We start from the raw sequence: 19,615 nt of genomic DNA on the forward strand, positions 1-19,615 counted from the left end.
CCCGGCGCGGCGGTCTCGGCGCTGCCTGCAAAGGAGAAAAAGAAGGGGGAGGTGCGGTGAGACGACATGCCCCGATACCCCCCTGCTCACAGCCACCCCCAAAAATACCCCCCCAAAACCCACCCGGCACCTTCCCGGAGTGGAGGGTAGAGAACGGAGAAGAAGCGGGGAGGAAAAAAAAACCAAAAAAAAAAAATCTAAGGAAAACTTGTGGCAAAAGGCAGGGACAAAAAACCCCTAAGTATTTTAAAAAAGTATTTGAAGAATTTAAACTTTTTTTCCCAAGAGTTACATTTGTCACGGCCGCAGCCCCAGCCGGGCCGGGCAGCGCCCGCCCGCAGCCCGGCTCCGGCAGGACCGACCAGCGGGGACGCGGCACCGCACTTCGCCCCGGAAAACAAACACACAAATCCCAAAATAACAACCAAAAAAAAAAACCCCCACCCCTTCAAATATTTCTTCTTTTTCTTTCTTTTTTTTTTCCCTCCTTTTTTTTTCAGTTCTTTAATTTTTTTATTTTTCCCCCCTTTTCTTTATTTCTCCCCCGCCGCGGGCTCCGGCGGCGGCATCTCTCCGGCAGCCCCGCTTCTCGCTTCTTTTGGAGCTCATTCCCACGGCTCCAAACCACCGACTGAGCTTGTTGTTTGGGCTGGGTTTTTTTTATTTTTCCTTTTCGCAGAGCCGCTTTCACTCGGGAAAACAAAACCCGTATTATCATTTCCCGGCACAGCGAAAAAAAAAACCAAAAAAACCCCAACCCGGCCATATATATAAAACTATCTGTATTTGTACTCGCAGCCTGATGAAAGGCTCCACTCGCCCGCTGTATTTTGCACCGGGATAGCGAGAAGTAATAAACACTGCGGGGATAAAGAGGAGGTTTTCCCCATCCAACCCTCTCCAAGCGCTACCGGAGCCCCAGGAGCTGCCACTCCGGCCCCGCCGCCCGTCCCGGCTCCCGGGCGGCTGCTCCAGAGCGGGGGAGGGATGATTAAAAAAAAAAAAAACACAAAAAAAAAGAAACAAAACAAAGAAAAAAAGGAAAGAGGGGAGAAATGCAAAATTATATCCCCCAAAATCTCACTGCTTTGCTTTGTTGGGGCTTTAAAAAATTATTTTCGAGTGGATTTTAAAAATAATTAAACCCTGCCTGCGTGGCTGCTCGGGGCGAGCCTCACCCCGGGGGCTGCGCGAGCGGCCGGATCCCGGCTGAAAAGTAATCAATAAAGGGGAAAACGGATAAAAAGGGGCAAAAAGCGGGAGGGATGTGGCGGAAGAGGGGGGTGCGAGGGGGGTGGAGGGAGACGGGACCACCGCCCTGGGGTCGGGGTGCGGATCCGGGTGCGGGTCCTACCTCGGCGCGGTCAGGCCGCCTGGTCGCGGGGCATGGCGGCGGTGCGGGGCTAGGGCGGGGGGTGCCGGCTCGCCGCCCTGCCCGCCGCCCGGCTCCTCCGCTGCTCCGCTCCGCTCCTCAGGGGCAGCAGCGCGGGAGCGACGCGGTGGCGGCCGCGCCATGGAGCGGCGGGGCCCCGCCGAGCTGCAGCATCGCCTCCACACCCCCCCCTTCCCGGGCCGGCCCCGCGCGCGCGGCTCGGCGGCGCTTAAGGGAAGAGGAGGAAAAAAAAAAAAAAAGGAAAAAAAAAAGAGAGAGAGGAATACAAAAAAAAAAAATTAGGGAGGGAAAAAAAAAATTACTAAAAAAAAAAAAAAAGGGGAGCGCGAGCGCGGGGCGGGAGGGAGGGAGGGAAAAAACGGGGGAATGGGGGAGGGAAAAACGGCGGCGGCGGGGCTATGAAACACGCATTGTTCTCGGCGCGGCGGGGGCGGGCCCGCGGCCTCTTTGCGCCTTCCTATTGGTCGGCCGGGCTGTCGCTCGGCGGCGGGTAAACAGGCGGCTGTTTCCAGGCCCCCCGCTCGCCCCGCCCCCGGCGCTCCCGCTGCTGTTTCCAGGCTGCCCCCGCGCTCCCGCCCGGAGCGGGCGGGCGGTTGGCGGGGAGCGGCCGCGGGTGCCCCGCGCCGAGCGGGGCCGTGAGGGGGGAGCGCCCCGCGACCCCTTTATTATCTGCGCGGGTGAAATCCTTCATCCCGCCCGGGCAGGGCTGAGGGGGAAGTGCCGCCGGGCCCTCTCCCACGGCCCCGCCGCGGACAAAGCGGCCTTTCAGGGCCGGGGGGGAGCGGGGGAGGGTCCCCTGCCCTCCCTGCGGGCCCCGCCTCCCCAAAAATTCAAAAATAGGGTGAAAAGGGACGCCGGAGGAGAAGACACACACACACACTCCCCCCCCCCCCTCAGGATTGTGAGCGGGGCGGCCCCCCAGCCCTGCCACACCAACTTTTACTTTTCTTTCCTTTTTCTTTTTTCTTTCTATTTTTAATTTATTTTTCTCCCCCCCCCCCCCCATTTTTAATGTGTTTTTCCCTTTGCGCAGCACAGAACATTCCTCGGGGAGAAGTGAGGGGGGGGACACTCCATTGCTGCCAAAACTCCCCCTCCTTCCCCACTTCTTTTCTTAATTAAACAAGAATCGGCTTTTATAACGAAAAAGGGGAGGAGGAAGAAAAAATCTAATCCGGTATAAATTAAAAGTAATAAAAATAAAGCGTCGTCGTCCCCCCCCCAGCCCCCCGGACAGGAGTTTCGAGGCGCGCACCGGGACACCGGCCAGAAAAGAGGAGAAACTGCCCCAAAAATCTGCTTATTTTTAAACGTTCCAAGCGAAATCGAGTTTGTCGAAAAGCTCTCACGCTGCTCAAGGCCCTGGTTTAATGCGAAAATAATAATAATAAATAACAATAATATATATTTATGTTTTTATTTATATTTAAGAGCAAAACTGCGTCAGAGGCGAGGGCTCAAACCCCGCTGCCTCTAAGGGGAGGGCGCTGCTTTTCCCAGTCTCCTTTAGTAAACCAAAAAAAAAAAAAGGGGAATTGGGGGTGAGGGGAAAAAATATTAATGGTTTGATCGCTTTTATGTGGCTTTAAAAGCATATTTTTTAAATGTTTAATGCCTTCACGCCCGGACCTCCCCGCCGCTGTCCCCGGGCCGGGGGGTTGGCATGTCATAAATCAGGGAAATGCTAATAAAAAATAGAAAAAGCAGGCTGGGGGGGGGGGGGGGGGGACGGGCCCCCCCTCCCTGCAACTCCAGCCCTTCCTCCTCCTCCTCCTCCCCTTCCCCCGGCCGGGAGCCATCTTGTACAGCCGCTCCTGGCTGGGGCATCGCTGCTGCAAAACACCCTCCGAAAACAAAATATAAAAGACAAAAAAGCGCCCTTCCGATTTTACATACGCGTTTTTATAATTATTATTGTTATTGTTATTATTATTATTATTATTATTATTTTTCCCTCTCTGGCGCGGTGCTGCGGGCGAGCCTGTTTTCCCAGCGTTTTCCACATGAAATCCCAGCTCCCCTTGGTTTTTTTCGCTGTTATTTTCCCCAATAATCCCCCCACCCCTGCAGCACCGCAATGGGGGGGGACTGCGAGTACCCCGTGCAATTCTGGGGGGTAGCGGCCGCTCCCACATTTCGCCCGGCTCCAAAGCTTCGCCACAAACAGCGCTTTCTGCAAAAAATACCTGTTTTTATTGAAAATAACCTCGGGGCGGGGAAGGGGGGGTGGGATGTCCCGCGAGCAGCCGCACGGCGTTATGCCCCCTATTCCCATTCCCATTGCCTTTCTCGTCCCCATTCCCATCCCGACCCCATTCCCGTCCCGATCCCGGTGCCCCGGGCTCCCGGCAGGTTCCCACGGTGCCGCCCGCCCCCGGGCCGCCCCCCGCCCTCCCCGGGGAGGGGGCACCCCCTCCCGCCCTGCGCGCCCGGCTCCGCTCCCTCCGTCTCTCCCCTTGCTCTTTTTCCTTAATTTTCTTTTATTTTCCCTCCCCCACCCCCACCTATTTATTCTCCATTTTGTTTTGTTTTGGCGTTTCTTCCTGGTTTGGTTTGGTTTGTTTTGTTCTTCTTTTTTCCATTCTTGCCTTCTCTCCGCTCCCCGGACGAACACGAAATTCCCGGTGCCCGCGGAGGCGGAGGGGAGCGGGCAGGAGGCAGCGGAGCGGTGCGGGGCTCGCAGCCCCCAGCCCCACACCGGGCACTGCCTCCCCTCCCGGGATGCAGGTAGGACAGGGGGGCGGAATATGGGGCTGGGGGGAGCTGGGGGACGCTCTCTGGAGACGTGGGAGGCAAAGCAAACCCATGCCACCCCCCCAAAACATCTCCCCCTTTTTGGGGGGCTACCAAGGTGTGGGGGGGTGGGGTACACTCGCCCCTACTCTGCCAACCTAGCTCTCGATTTTGCACCCACAGATTGGGCACAGACCCTGCTGGACCCCCATCCCCATCTGCTGGGACCCCCAAAATCCCCTTTTTTCCCCCACAAATCCCCCTCCATGCTCCCCATCCTTAGCCGGGGGGGTGCTGTGCATCCTTTCCGCCCGCTGTTTCTAACGTGCTTACTACACGTTTTCAGGGTGTTTTTGGAGCTATATTTAAAGCGTGCAGTCAGTGGCTGGATTTAGAAATCCAGGCATAAATCACATTAAAACGCGGACGGCGACGATCCCAACGCGTCGGCAAAGCTTTGCCCTGATTTCATTCCTTCCCCCCCATCTTAAAAGCAGAACCGAGTCTGACAGCAAGGTCCCATCCCCCAAATAAAACCCTAGAGGGACAGAGGTGGGATTTGAAGGCAAGGGAGGCCCTGCTGGGGTTTATTCCGATGCATCCATGGTGATTTATTTATCAATGGGGGGCTTGGACAATTCCAAAGCCTGGGGTCCCTCCCTACCCCAGCCCCTGTGCCTGAAGTGAAGGAGCTGCCATCCCTGGGGAGGGGGCAGTGGAGTAGGGGGTCCCAATGGGGAGATCCCCAGGGAAACGGTTTGGGAACTGAGCAAAGAATTTGTGATTATTGACCCAAACAGCTCGGGATTTTGGTTTGCTCCATAAATCGTGGCTGATTATAACCCTTGTGCTCAGCCTGGCAGCGGGCTTTGCATGGAGGGGGAGCCCAAGCAATGACCCCCACCAGGGGCTGGACCCAGAGCCTGGCAGCAGCTGGGGGCTGCTGCATCCTCACCATCCCAGCCAGAGCAGGGAAGAAGGGAGAGGGGCCAGGGGGTGTTCGGGGATGCAGTTGGTGCCCTCCCCCTGATTCACAGCAGTTCTGATCCCGCAGCTCTGGGGTTTGTAAAGCCAAACATGTCCCAAACCAGGCTGGTTTTGAGTCCAAATACAGTCTGATGGGTTTTTTTTCCTTGCCTGGCATAGGAGGGTGGGTATTTATGCACAATCCCACCCTGTTCTCCTGCTCTGCCACCTGTGCACTCACTTCCACCCCAAATCCTGAGCTGGGATCCCCCAGTGCCCAGACCTGCCCCATGGTGGGTGCCCTTTGCTTTCCACAACCTCCACCAAGCCCCTGTACTGGGCTTTTTTCACAGCTAGACCGGCCCTGGGATGCATCAGGATGGATTTGGGTTTTTTTTCCCTTTTACCCAATAATAAGCTTTTTTCATCCAAGATCAGGGGGAAAAAATAGTCAGGGAGGAGGGCTGACATTCACAGCCCATGGAGAGCTTTGAGAAGAGCACCAACCCCAAAGCTGTAATTAGTGCCTGCATTTTTTGGCTACGGATCAGCTGCTAAATTGGTTGTAAGGCACGGAAACGGCAGTTACACCTTTCAGAGGAAAAAATGTGGTTTAGTGGAGAAACGTGCATAGGAAACCTCCCCAAAACTGCATTCCCCATACTATACCCCTCTATTACAGGTTCTGCATTTGGGAGTTCAAAACAACCCTCCATCCAGGTGAGCTGAGCACGGAATGACAAGACCTTCTGCACCAACAGAGTAAATGGGGAATTTTTCCCTTGATCTGTCAGTTAAATCAAAAATACCCTCCTGGATGCAGGACATGAGTAAGAGGGAGGCAGGAGCATGTGCTATTTTGAGGTTTGATATAAAATAGATACCCTTGGCTCCAGCATTTCTCCCTAGCCCAGCCCACTGGAGCTGCAGGTACTTTCATATGCATACAAAACATTCTAAAATGGAAAATATTCACAGCTGCTCTCGCTGTTTTGACAGGGGGGAAGGAATCGCGGGGCATGTTAAGGAGATATTAAAAGCTGTGGTTTGAAGCTCCTAAAGCATTTACTCAGCGGGAGAGCCAGAGAAAGAAGTTTAGAAGTTAACTGCATACTTGTGTGCCTTTGCTCTGTCCTTCTTAAAATTCACCTCTCCTATCTGCTTCTAATTTAAACAAGCAGAGCCCTCCAGGAACTGGAAAATCCAGATTTGCAGCATCTCCCAGGGAAAGACGATTTCCTACGTGCCCCCCCCAGCGTGAGGGTCCTGCTGAAGGTTAAACTCGTGAGTGCCTTTGGTTTTGCACCAAGTTAATCTCCCCACAAAATAAAAGACTGGGGAAGTGCTGGTGAAAACTGGTCCCTGGCTTGCTCCCATTCCCGTTCCAGAGCCAGACGTGGATTTCACCTCCTCTGCCAGCACGGAATGCTCATCCCCACACTGTGCCCTGGCCTGCTTCAGCTTCCCTGCCTGAAAACAGGGTAAACCCATCCACCTCCCCGGGGTACATTAGGGTGGCTTAAAATTAACACTCACAAATGTATTTTCAAATCCCTTCATGAAAGGCATGGGAAGCTCTGGGTGTTAGCAGAATAGATCATTCACCTTTTAACAGCTGTTAATTGCCATTAAAACCAAACCTGCACAGCTTTATTGGAGCAGCATCTGAGTTTCCGTGTCGCACGCCGCGCGTTGCAAAGCTCGCGTCCGCCCTCGGTCGTGCCCTCCTGCACGTGCCTGCTGCCAGGATGAGCTGTGGTGGATAAATCCCGTCTCACTGGTGGTTATCTTGCACTTTGGGGCCTTTTGGAGGGTTTCCTGGTGCCAGGTTTTTCCCTTCGCCGTCCTGTGAGTTGTTGCATCAGTTGCAGGAGCTCGACACACCTGCCCTTGACTCGCAGTGGGAAAGAAGATGGGATGCAAGACTTGTTCCCAAAAATACCCCGAGGAAGCAAGCAGGAGCCTGCCCTCGAGGAACTGGGTCCCTGAGGCTGAATCCAGCCCGCAGCTGCCAGCAAAAGCACGTGCTGGGTGTCACAGGGATGGGAATAGCTCTCTGTGACCAATGTGGAGTAAATCAACAGGCTGGGCTGGGGAAAGGCTGCCAGCACTGCTCCCCCCGCTCCCATCCACCGTGCTGGGTGTCCCTTCCCTGCTGCTTTGGGGGTTCATTGACCTGATCCCTTCCATGGCATCCCCCCATCACCCTGCAGCCCAGATCTGGCAGGGGGGAAACTGCTCTGGAAGGAGCTCTCCTGCTGTCTCTGAAGCCACTGGCTCCTCACATCCCCCACAGGTGCTTTGTGCACTCCCAAACATCCAGACCCACCCGGGAGTGCCCTGTGCCACCAAACTGCAGGTGCTAAAACACAGGAGGTGGATTCAGCAGGGCTCAGCGACTCCGAGCATCTTGTTAGACCCCAGGCTTTCCTCTCCCCCTGGATCCAGCACAAGGAGGGGGAGTCCAGGGCTGGCTCCCAGGGCTATCCCATCTCTGTTCCCATCACCCAGCCCTCTGTGTGGGGGAAGGGGTGATTGGACAAGACGAGCCCTTTCTGCTCCACAAAGCTCGTCAGCCAGCAGCACTGGGCTTATAATTATTATTTCCTTAAAGACGAGCCGAGCAGCAATAGACAAAAAAGTCCCCTCTTGTCGGAGCTGGAATTTGATGTCCTAACGACTGTTTTTGTACCGCGCCTGTTAGAGGAAAGAGCTCGGCAGGAGGGGGAAAGAGAGATTTAATTATAGAGCTGCATTGTGATTTTGCACACATAGCTGGCTGTTGTAATCAGGTTACAAGTGTATCTGATTTTCTTCCCTCCCCTCCCTCTTCCTCCTCTTTCTCTTTCTTTTCTTCTTTTTTTTTTCCCTCCCCCTTTTTCCTTTCGGTGGTCCAAATTAGTTGCTTATGTTTGGGTGTTGCAGAGACGAGCTGTTATTTGCCTTCAGTGAAGATCTTGATCTAGGGAACAGTGTTTCCAAAGAACCTCGGCAGCTCTTTGCGAAGGAAGGCAATGGTTCCCAGCTCCGGCAGAAACCAGCGGGGCTGTGCTGGGCACTCGCATCCCACCTTCCCAGGGCTCCCTTCCCACCACCAAATTAAGGGGAGACACTCATAAATATATTTAAAATATATATATACACACACATATATCTGCCTCCCCCATGCTCCCCGCCAAATTCCTTCACATCCAGGATTCCCTCAATAAATTGATGCACTTGAAGAAGAGAAGAAGCCCATTTTACCTTACCTGGGGCAGGAGAAGAGAAAGAGGAGACAAGAACCTTTTGAAAGGAAACTTAATATTTTCCCTATCTGAGGCAAGTGACGCCGCAGTGGGATTGGGGGCTGTTGTTGGGTTCATTTAGGAATCCATTGTTGTCCATGTGAATTCTTTTTTACATTTCAAATAACAGGATTATTTCCCCAGGGGGTAATATCCTGTAATTTGAACACAATAATGGGAATAAATTACTTACTTAGAACTAATAACGACAGCCTGATTCCAATATATATAGGAACTGTAACAGCTTTGGTTAGTTAAAGTGTAATTGTGTCGACGGATGACATTTTCTTTCAAAGGAATCTGAATGACTTTTAATTAAATTTGCTGGGGGTGGGGAGGAGAAGGAGAGATACGCTGGGAGATCTCAGCTGCTGAGGCTGTGGCTGGTCCGAGCCTTGGTGCCCCAAGGCCAGCTTTGCCCCAGGCTGGGTGTCAATCCACGCTTGTGGAGTTTAAAAACCAGGCACAGAACAGAGAAGGAAACCAGCACCAAACCCCCCCAAGCCCAGGGATGGTGGGATGGGGAGGATGAAGAGGACACTGAGGCTGGAGGGATAGAGGGGATGGAAGGATGGAGCCCAGCCCATTTCCCAGCCTGGCAGAGGGCAGGACAGTGCCCATATCCTGCCCCGGGGCACCACAGAGATGCCTCTACCTTTGCTGGGAAACAGAGGAGCTGATGGAGGGCAGGAGGCACCAGCAGCCAGGCAGGGCAGCTCTGCTGCTCACACTGGAGTCGCAGAATCCCAGGATGGTTTGGATTGAAGGGAATCTTAAAGCTCATCTTGTTCCACCTCCTGCCCCGAGCAGGGACACCTTTCCCTATCCCAGGCTGCTCCAAGTCCCATCCAGCCTGGCCTTGGACTCTTCCAGGGATGAGAAGGCACAGCTCCTCTGGGTACTCTGTGCCAAGACCTTACCGCCCTCACAGGGAGGAATTTCTTCCTTATATTCAATATATTCAATCTAACCCTGCCCTCTGGCAGTGGGAAGCCATTCCCCTTTGTCCTGTTACTCAATGCCCTTATCCAAAGTCCCTCTCCAGCTCTCTTGGAGCCCCTTTAGGCACTGGAAGGGGCTCTAAAATCTCCCTGGAGCCTTCTCCTCTCCAGCTGAACACCCCCAACCCAATATTGTTACCTGAGCCCAAGGGTTCTCCAGGGAAGGCAGCTCTGACCAGGGGGATCTGCAGCAGCAGCTGTGCATCCCAGCTCCTTGCCCTCAGCCCAAAACTCCCCTGCAAGCCCCGGGCTCTGCACATCTCCTCACTGCTGCCTGCAGTGCCCACCGCTCCTCAGCTTTATTTCTGAATCAGCAGCACGCGAGGTTCCCTTCAGAGGCAGAATAAAAAAAAGCTGCAGCGTGCAGAAAGCCAAGTTCCTGCCCCGAAATAATCTTGGAGAGGAGCAGCATGCTGCTGCCAGTGGCTCCAGCCTCCTCCAGGACTCATTTTCCTCTGTTTATCTTGAAAATATTTCTGTGCTGAGGTCCCACCCCGCGCGGCGCAGCCCTGCGAGGCCGCCTTCAGCCTGACACACGGCCTCTTGTTTATCCACAGCCAGTTTTACAAACAGCTTATTAAGCCCAGAGGTCTGTTTGCTGGAGGAAAACCTCACAGAGCAGCTCCTGCAGCCCCTCCCGAGGTTCCTGCCAGCTGTGCCCCCTCCCAAACCCCCTCTGATGTGCAGCCAGGGGCTCAGACATCAGTGTCTGCCGGGTTTGGGAATCGATCCTGCTTTGATAAAATAACCCGAGTGCTGCTGGTGTGGTGGGTGTCCCACCACTGCCACCCTCTCCCTGTTCCCAGGGATGTCCCAGATGGGGTTTTGGCATGGCACAGGATGCTGTGGCACTGCCAGCTCTGGTTTATGTGATCCCACAGCGGAGCTGCTAGGAAGTTTTGCCTTTTGCAAGACCTCCCTGCAAGGGCTGCTGGTTTTAGGGGGGTTGCAGGGGTTTGGGTTACAAGAAGAATATTTTGAGGGTTGCTGAAAACATGTCCAAAGCCATGAGAGATGAGGACAGTTGGATGCTGTGTACGGTGGTCCTGGCAGGAGCCCAGAGGGACCGTGCCCTCAGATTCCCTCCCAGGCCTGGGATCCACCGCAGGGAGCTGGGATGGGGGGTTCAGCCCACAGCAAATTGTCAGGGATGTCCCTTTGGGCTCGAGCCTGACCACAGGCACCACCAAACTAATGCCCAAGCACCTCTCTTCCCGCTGCCACCACTGTCCTGGGCAGGAGCTTGGCTGTGCCCAATCTCCAACACCCCACCCCACCCTGGGATGCCCACACTGGGCATCCCCTCCCCAAGACCCCCCAGAGCATCACTCCCAGAGCACAGCCATGCAGAGCCCTGTAACACAGCAACATTCATAGCCCAGCTGAGGAGATTGAGTTACCTGCCCCTGGAAGAATAAAGGAGGCATTCAGCCATGTTTTTGAAGTCTTTTCCCCTGCCAAGGGCAGACACGGCGGTGATGGTGGTGCACAGAGGCAGGGAAACACGAGCCCCTCTCCTCTCCCTCCAAGGGTGACCCCAACCTGCCCCACATCCCCCACTTCCCCGACCCTTTAACACCCAGGGAAGCACAAGCTTTGCTCACCCGTCACGAGCTCCCTTATCTTTTAATAAAACCTTTAAGAGCAGAAGTCAGGCTATGCCGGCACAATGGCAGCTCAGCCTCCTCCCGGGACATTAATCATTTTCTTTGACACGTTTTGCTAATTAGCCAAAGCGTTTGCCTCGACAGGGGAGAAACTGGGGCCTGGGAAAAAAAAAAAAAAAAAAAACATTAGAAGAAGGGGGAGAGGTGGAAAGGGAGGAAGAAATGGGGGAAGAAGGAGCTGACGTCAGCCCTGTGTGATCCGGCATCCCTGGGCATCACCTTGCTGGGAGAAAACCCAGTTCCAAGCCCATCCCAAGGATTTTGGAGCACCATGAACTGCAATACACATTTTACCTTCCCCATCCCACTCCTGGCTGCCCCAGTAGTGCAGATTGCAGCCTTGCAGGGTTATTTGAAACGCTCTGTTTGGAGGTTTAACTCGTGGCTCTATCTTTTACACGGCTGTTAATGCTCAGGACACATGTTTCCTATCAGCCCTTGATATTTAACATACAACAAGTGTCTTATTAAATCCCAGGGACTGGCTCCATGCAGACCTCTCCCCCCAGGACCTGTCCTGAGGACATCCCAAAGGTAGATGGGGCACCCCGGCTTGGGCACACATTTGGGGTGTAGACTTTATTATAATCCCCAGGGAGAGAGTGGGGTGAAGGCTCCTCTGCACAGGAATTCAGCATTTAAATTGGCTGAGCAGCCACTGCTCCCACACATGAGGAAACCCCTCACAATTTTTAAAAATATGTCATTTTTGAGGGTTTTCTGGCAAATGCTGGGGTGGCCAGTGAGCCCATCTGAGGCAGGACTAGCTACTGCCTCAGCATGGCTTCTTGTTCTGACTCAGTTTTCATAGGACTTGGTGTTTTCTGGGAGAGAGCAACTCTCAGTGAATTCCCTCTAATCCACAGCATTCAAAACAGAAAATCCCAAGGAGAAAGCAACGCCTGCTCATCCCTCCCTCCAGCCCAGCATGGCAAAATACTGGCTCCTGTCCCATCCCTGAACATCAGCTCTCCATCCCGACTCCTTAGGGAAGGGCAAGGCAGAAAACCACACAGCACAATCCCCTTTTCTCCACAAAACCAAGGGTAAGAACAACAAAATTGGGTGGTACAGCCCCTCACATGATGTAAGGACAGCCCCTGCCCACAGCAACTGTCCCATCCCCATCCATGGGTACAAGGGAGCAGGAGCAGCATCCCAGAGCCACGTCAGTCCTTTGGGGAGTGTTAAAAAAACAAATCACAGCTCTTTGCTCCTCTCCAGCACAAGTTTCTCATTGCTGTGGGATGACACAACACCACCTCCTCCAAAACAAGGCTCTCTATTATTATTCTGTTTCTAATTTGGGGGTTGGAAATGATTTTCCATGCCAGATTCCAAACTAAACCAGCACCCCCCCAAAAAAAAAATTTCTAATGTGCTTTCCAGAGAGCAGTGGCACGGTCAGTGCTCCATGAGGAAAGGGTGAAGGTGTGGTACACAGCAGTGAGCACCACTGAACATCCCTCTCAATGCCTATTTCCAAGAAAAAACATTTTAAAAGAGCCAATTGAGTTAAATACAGAGCTGGCCCAGACTCCTGCTGCAACTGGGTCTGGGATGGGCTGGTCCCACTGGGAAAGGGCTGTGCTCCATCTCTGCCCTCTGAAGGACTTGGAGAAAAAGCAGTGAAAGGTGAGAATTTGGGAAGCAGTGTGGTGCTGGGAACTCAGTGGGAATCAGCATTCCTATTCCTAGTGTTTTAACCCAAATCTACCAAGGGATTCTGTTTGCTTCCTACGAGGCATCAAGAAGCCAAGCCACACAGCAAGGTCTCACTTCTCCGTGTCCTGCCTGGATTTGGGGACAGTGGGGACACCCAGGACTAGCCTGGATGAGTCCCCAGCCCCATCAGCCCAGGTTGTGCCACAAACCTTGTGGAGAGATTTGGGGCGCCCCGTGCAGCCGGTGGTGCTGGCAGGAGTGTGGAGACCAACCTCAAGGAGCCGATGGAAACCCTCCAAGCTACCAAGGCCGTCGTATAAGAGCCACTCAAAAATACTAATCCCCAAAAAATTCAACCCTGAGAGGGTGAGCAGGCTGCCTCCCAAGCAGCTGATGGAGCGTGGCTTGCACAGCCAGCCCTGCACACATCCAGGGGAAAACGCCTCAGGTGAGGGATCTCCACAGGAAGGTCGGAGTCCCAGAGCTTTTACACCAACGATCCTTTAAAAAAAAGCCAGACAAGCGAGGCAGGGAGGCAGGATCACCCGACATGCCGAGCGCCGCTGCAAAACAAGTGGTTTTTCCATGAGTCACCAGTGGAAAGAGCAGATCAGGCGTCCCATGGGTGGGCTTGGCTGAGCCGGCCCCGCATCCCCACCACAGGGTGCAGCCCCTTCCCTGCCTGCTCTCAGCTCCCCCGGGCTGGGTTCCATGGAATCCCCTTCAGGATGCAGGGATGCTGGGTTTTCCCCAGCCACCGACATTCCCCATGGAGACCAAAGGTGTGCCCTTCACTGTGACCTCGGGGCTGCGTCATTGCTGTCCCCTAAAACCCTCCTGAGGGACCTGGGCAGGCGGCGGCAGAAACAAAAACACACAAAGAAACCTGGAAGGAGCACCCTGAAACAAACGGGTGTGGTTTGATGGTGGCGGGAAGGGGCGAGAGCGATGACAGGCAGCGCAGGAAATCCCTGGGATCGTAAATCCCATCGGGAGTGCATGAAGCCAGCGTGTTTCCTTCCACGGCTGGAAGGGTGGGAGGTTACGAGGAGGGCAGTAAAGTTTAGGGAATCTGGGGTGGGGTGTTTTGGTGTATAAAAAGGAGAGGTGACAGCCGGGCAGCACCCAGGGCAGGGGGTCCCCAAAAGGGCCGGGGTCACATCCTGGGCAGGGCTGGAGCTCTGTCCCATCACCCGCAGGGTAACAGCGAGCCTGGCTGTGCTCTGGGTACACAAACGGCACGTACTTGCTGCTGGCTGGCTTTCCTGGCAGTCCCAGGCAGGATTTGGCTGCACAGGAATTTGGAAGCTGCCTTAAATCCAGAAAGAAATGAGAAAAGGCTGGGAGCGACTTTCCGAGCAGAGTTCAGCTGCAAATCCCCGGCAGCGGGGCCCCGGCCACGGAGTGAGGTCGGACACTGCCGGGAATCGCCTCCTCCCCCTCCCTGGGGACATCGAGGAAGGCTCCCCAGCACCTTCCACACCTTCTCCTCATCCTTCCCTAAAAGCCTCCTTGGCCACAACACCCCTGAGCACCCAGCCCTCCTCCTAACCTCACCTCACTGAGGTGACCCCAGGGATGGATTGTGCCACTGTGAAATTCCATAAATCCCCTTCCCCTCAGCCCCAGGGCTGCTCTCACCCCATGGATGCCATGGCTCAGCCATGGGCTGACTTCAGGCTTCACTGTCTTACTGTTCATCTGGGGGGAATTGGGAGGAAAGGGATGAAAAAGAGGCAAGAGGTGCTGAGTGCTCTAAAAATCAACAGCAAAAACGCAGAGAAATTAAAATTCTCCCCAAAGTCTCCTCTGGGTGCTCAGGAAGGTGCTTCCCTACCTCTGGCTGTCTTCATCCAGGGTTGGTGCTGGGGTCATTTCAGCCCCACTCTTCAGGAGTCCAGCTCTGGCTCTCCACAACCCCAGATCCATTGGCAGGGATTTGCCTGTTTCATCCTGGCTCATTGTATTTGTGGGAAGTTCAAGAGTTTCTTAGGAAAAACAAGCCCAGTGATGTTCCTCAGCTTCCCCAGTGACACCCTGGGGTGGGGAGGGTCCTGGTGATGGATGGTACCCAACCCTGCATCACCAAAATCCAGGTTGCACCTTTTCCTGCAGGAAGAACAGCCAAGCACTTTCAACCCCAGTGATTTTTTATCTCATCGAGGAGAACATTTTTAATTACTGGAGCCATCACCCTGAACTCTTTCTGTGTAAACACACCCTCTCCATGGTGGTTTAGATGGACTGAACTCACACAGCTTCCTTAAAGCATCCACTGGGAAAAGCAACAAGCCCTTGATGCTCAGGGGGAAGGGGAAGCCCAGGTGCTGGAGACAGGACTTCTGCAGGAATGAATATACTCAGGATATGCCCCAAACCCCTCAGCTCTGTGTTTCCCAGCTCTCTCCTCATTCAGGGACAGGCACCAACACAGGGACTCTGTGCCACAACCCCTCCAACTCCCTATATTTGCCCTAAAGGGATTTTCCTGCCTTTTTTCCCTGGCTCAAGCACCATCCTTTCCTTCAGCACCTGGGGCATGACAAACATTATTAATATCTTGGCTAGGTTTCATATATTGATCTTTTAACTCCCAAACTGGAGCTTGCAGGGGAAAAATCAAATCTGGTGGGAATGGGATCCCAGCCCCAGCACTCCCTGGTTTTCAAGCATCTCATTTGGCTTCTCTGCCCCATCCTGGGGAGCAAACAGCTTTTCCATACTAGGCTGTGTCTTGTGCTGCCTCTCTCTGATGAAGAAGCCCTTGAATATTGTGGAAAGGGCTCAGCTCTGCTTTGGTGAAAAGCTGCTTTCTCAAAAAACCTCAAAAATAACCTTCTGTAGGGAAAATAGATGGTTTGGGTAGACCAGGGGTGCTTATCAGGGATTCAGGGCTGGATTTGCCCCCTCACCCCCACCAGTGTGCCCATCAGCCCCCCCAAAAAGCCAGGCTTGCTCACTGCTAATAACTCCCTGCAAAGAGGGGAGGGAAGAAAATTCCCTTCGTGCTCTCACTTACGCAGAGACAAGGAAATGTCGTTTAACTAAACCAAACAAACGAATCCAGAGGCAAAGAGAAAAAAATCACATTATCCCCAATCATAAATCCTGGAGAGGGGTATTTACAGGCTGAATTGCCAAGTGCATTGGAACTGCAGAGCATCCGAGGAGCAGATAGCCATAAAGGCAGACAACGGCCCTGCAAAAATGCTTTGATTAGGATCTGGGCAGCATTCAGCCCAGATGTTCATTTGTCAATGGAAGAGGGATGGGGGGGAGGTGAGAAAGGCTTTAAATTAATCTTTACAACTAGAAAGGAGCTTGTAATACACACCATATGGGGAGCAACGTCCTTGAAGCCCCCTCTCCTCCCCCAGCCCGGCGTGCTCAGGGCCAGGCTGGGACCCTCTGGCCCTGTCCCCCCCTCCCCATTTTCTCCATGCACCAAACACCCTGTGAGCCCAAACCCCTTCCACATGTGCTTTATTTTTCACTGTGAACAAAACAAACTGCAATTCCTCTTACAACACCAGATCTCTTTTATTATTCCCCCCACACCCTCTCTACTCCAGACCCTGATACCTGCTCCCCTCTCCCTCCAATAGCCACATGTGGGGGTTTTTTAACCCTTCCAAGCTGCCAGCAGTGCTGAGGTGGGGGCTGTGTGCGGAGAGGAGGGACGAGGCTGTTTATTAAACGCCAACCATTCAAATTAATTCCCCTAATGGACTCAGCGACATCATGGTGTGCATTTAAATGAACGCTTTGTCATATTTCATAGCCAACCTGCAGCTCTCTGCAGAGCAAACCTGCTGGAAAGCCAGGAACAGCAGCAATGACAGGGACAAACCTACAGAGAGATAAATAAGAATGAAATACAAAACCCCAATGCAACATGGAGGGGGGGAACAGAGAGCCCAGGAAGCCCTTGGAAATTTGGAGGTGCAAGCGAGACCCCAGGCAGGGCAGCAGGAGCTAGGTGATGGCACTGGGAGATGCTTTTCCACATGGGAGCAGGAAAAACCCTCCTGCTGCTGGGGCAGGAGGCACCAGAGAACCTTTGGCTGGGATGGGGAACCCTTGCCCAGGCCAGCTCAAAGCCACAGATTCCCAGCTGGAGTCTGGGCTGTGCTTGCTCCACTGAAGCCCTGGGGAGCCCCACCACGGCAAGGACCAGCCCCAGCACCCCCAGCTCAGCCACAGAGACCCAGCAAGGAGGGAAACCCTCTCCATCCTGGACCACCAATGTGGGGATGAGGCTGGAGGTGTCTGAGCATCCCTGCTCACAGCACGGGCTGGGATGCTGAAACCCAACCCCTCCTGGCAGGCTGAGACCACAGAATGCCCCAGCTCCTGGCAGAGCATCCCTGCTGCTCCTGAGTAAACAGTTCATCTCCCCAGCACCCCTGGGACAGGCACAGGTTCCTCACTTTGGCTTCAGCTTCAGGAGCTCCTGGTCCTTTTATCAGCCTGATGGAAAACTGGTGTGTGCACACAGCCCCCTTGTGCAGCACCAGATACCTCCTGCCCCTCTGGTTCCATTTTCCCCCCCACCTCTAAGAGCTGCAGCAGAGATTTCTTTCCACCTTTGAGGGTCCTTTTCCTTTTCTCCATCCTGCCCTGGGCAGCTTCTGTGGGATCTGGAGGATGAGGAGGGGCTGGGGGAAATATTGCTGCCCCACTGGCATGATCAAGGGTTTTCACACACTACGAGAGCTTGGGAAAGGGAATGTTCATGGTCCAGGAGAGGGATGCTGGCAGCAGCCCCAGCCCCATGCTGGGCACAGGCAGGAGAGCAGGGAGAGCAGGGGGAGCCCATCCTTCCAGCCCCACTGCAGGCTGGAGACCCCTGAATATGGACAGGCCAAAAAAGCAAAAATCACTGACTCTGAGAAGGAAGGGACCCCAAAACTCATCTCATTCCACCCCCTGCCATGGCAGGGACAGCTTCCACTATCCCAGGTTGCTCCAAGCTCTGTCCAGCCTGGCCTTGGACACTTCCAGGGATCCAGGGGCAGCCACAGCTTCTCTGGACAGCCTGTGCCAGGGCCTCCCCACCCTCCCAGGGAAGAATTTCTTCCTAAAATCCAATCTAACCCAGCACTGTTTGCAGAAGGTTCTCATTTAGGGAAACATCTGGAGTCAGCACTTCTCCCCCAAAGGGCAGCAAAGGGTTCAGAGGACACCAACCCCCAAGCCCTCATGCTGGGGAGGAAGAGGAGGAGGAAGGAGCCCATTTTTCTCATCCCCCAAGGAAAGGACACAACATATTTGTGCTTGGTGCCTGTTACCTGGCCTCGAGTGAGCAAGGCACCACCCCCTGCCAGAGAGAAGGGTGAAAACCCCCTGGAACCCCAGCCAGGAGAACTTCCCCTCCAGGCCCCAGAGCCATGGGGGCCAAGCAAGTGTTGGCAATGCCCAGGGTCCTCCTGGGGCCAAGGGGACAGCCAAGTTTGGCTGAAGGACCCTGGGGACCCGAGGGGGCAGGAGGAGCAGGGATGCTCCTGGTCCCCTGGGCTGTGGGTGTGTAGGGAAAATGCCTTAGAGAGGGACCTGGCTGGTGTCACACCAGGGGATGTCACCTCCTTTTTCCAGTTCCTTCTGGGCCTTCTTCCAGATTCCCACGGTCCCAGAGCAGGAGCAATATCTGGGCTGCAATCAGAGCCCTTCCTTCCACACTGGGGGATCACACTGGTGAGGAAAGGTCCTGTCCTGTCCTGTCCCATCCCACCCTGGGCAGGTCCCGGCTGCGGTGACACTGGGCTGCGGTGACATCTGCTGGGCTCCCACTCGATGCCCCCCAGCCCCTCCTGCCCGGGCAGGACCCGCTCCCTCGCTGAGCCCGGGCTCTCCAGCCCTGACTCCGCTCCTCCAGCCCCAATCCCAGCCCAATCCTCCCTCCAGCTCCCGATCACAACCTCCACAGCACATCCCTCACCGCCAGCTCCAGGGAAAGCCTCCCTTGCCTCGGCCAGGGGAGGGGGCAGCACCCCCAGCCCCAGTGGGAGGGGTCCTGGGGTGGTCTCGCTGCTGCTGAGGAGACCAAAAACCTGAAAAATCTGCATTAAGGGAGAAAATGCACAAATTAGGAGCGGGGGGCAGGAATTGGGGAGCGGGGCGGGGGGGAGTTGTTTATCTAGAGCTGATTTTGATTTTCCTCTTTCAAATATCAGCAGGATGCTGAGCCTCGCCTCGTTATGCAAATAGAAGCAATTAGAGCTCACCCAGGCTCTGCCCACGTGATGGTTTATGGCACTCGCAGAAATCCTTCCTGCTGCATGAGAGGAATAACAACAGCTCCCCGTGCCTGCTCCAGCCCTGCCAGGGACACGGGAGGGCTGGAGAAGGGAGCCCCAGAGCTGGGACAGATCCCCCATCAGCACCCCCGGGCCTCCCCAAGTTCTCAGAGGAGGATTTTCCAAAGGGTCTTCTCCTCTTCCATGGATACACCAACGTTGCCACCAGCAAACCTCACTGGCTCTTGGGATGTGAGGAGGAGGAGGGATGGAGGGGGAGAGCATCATCCCAAAGCTTTTCTCCCCACCAAGGCACAAAGTCAGTCCCCAGCAGGGCATTGCTTCACTTTGGCACTTGGGTCCCAGTGGATGGCTTCTGCTGAGCTCCAGCAGAAAGAGGCAAAGCAAAATGTCCTAAATTCCCTGCACTGGGTTGAGAAAGCACAGAAAAGGCACCCCCAGAGCAGCCCCAGCCCCACCTCGGGGCAGCAGGGGGTGGTGGTGGCTCCATCCCCTTCCAGCACTTCACCTCCCCAGGGCCACCTGCAGGACCAGACACAGGAGTGTAAATCAGGCTGGGCTGCCATAAATCCATCACCTCGCTCCTGATTTACACCCAGGTAGCCAGGAGGATTTATTCCCAGTACCTGCCTTGAGTTTCCCACCC

At 54.5% G+C, this 19,615-nt stretch overlaps 1 long non-coding RNA gene across 2 annotated transcripts; it reads left to right on the forward strand.

Moving 5' to 3' along the window:
* Nucleotides 1-3,791: 3,791 nt before the first annotated feature.
* Nucleotides 3,792-8,653, forward strand: LOC108962304 (uncharacterized). 2 transcript variants are annotated; one of them, XR_007778873.1, is made up of 4 exons: nucleotides 3,792-4,120; nucleotides 5,775-5,812; nucleotides 6,274-6,376; nucleotides 6,481-8,653. It is a non-coding gene; the product is annotated as an uncharacterized LOC108962304 (long non-coding RNA). The 2 variants fall into 2 exon arrangements; XR_007778872.1 differs by having other exon boundaries at nucleotides 6,274-8,653.
* Nucleotides 8,654-19,615: the final 10,962 nt, after the last annotated feature.

This window comes from Serinus canaria, chromosome 14 (assembly GCF_022539315.1).
Source record: "Serinus canaria isolate serCan28SL12 chromosome 14, serCan2020, whole genome shotgun sequence".
In the NCBI taxonomy this organism is placed as follows: Eukaryota; Metazoa; Chordata; class Aves; order Passeriformes; family Fringillidae; genus Serinus; species Serinus canaria.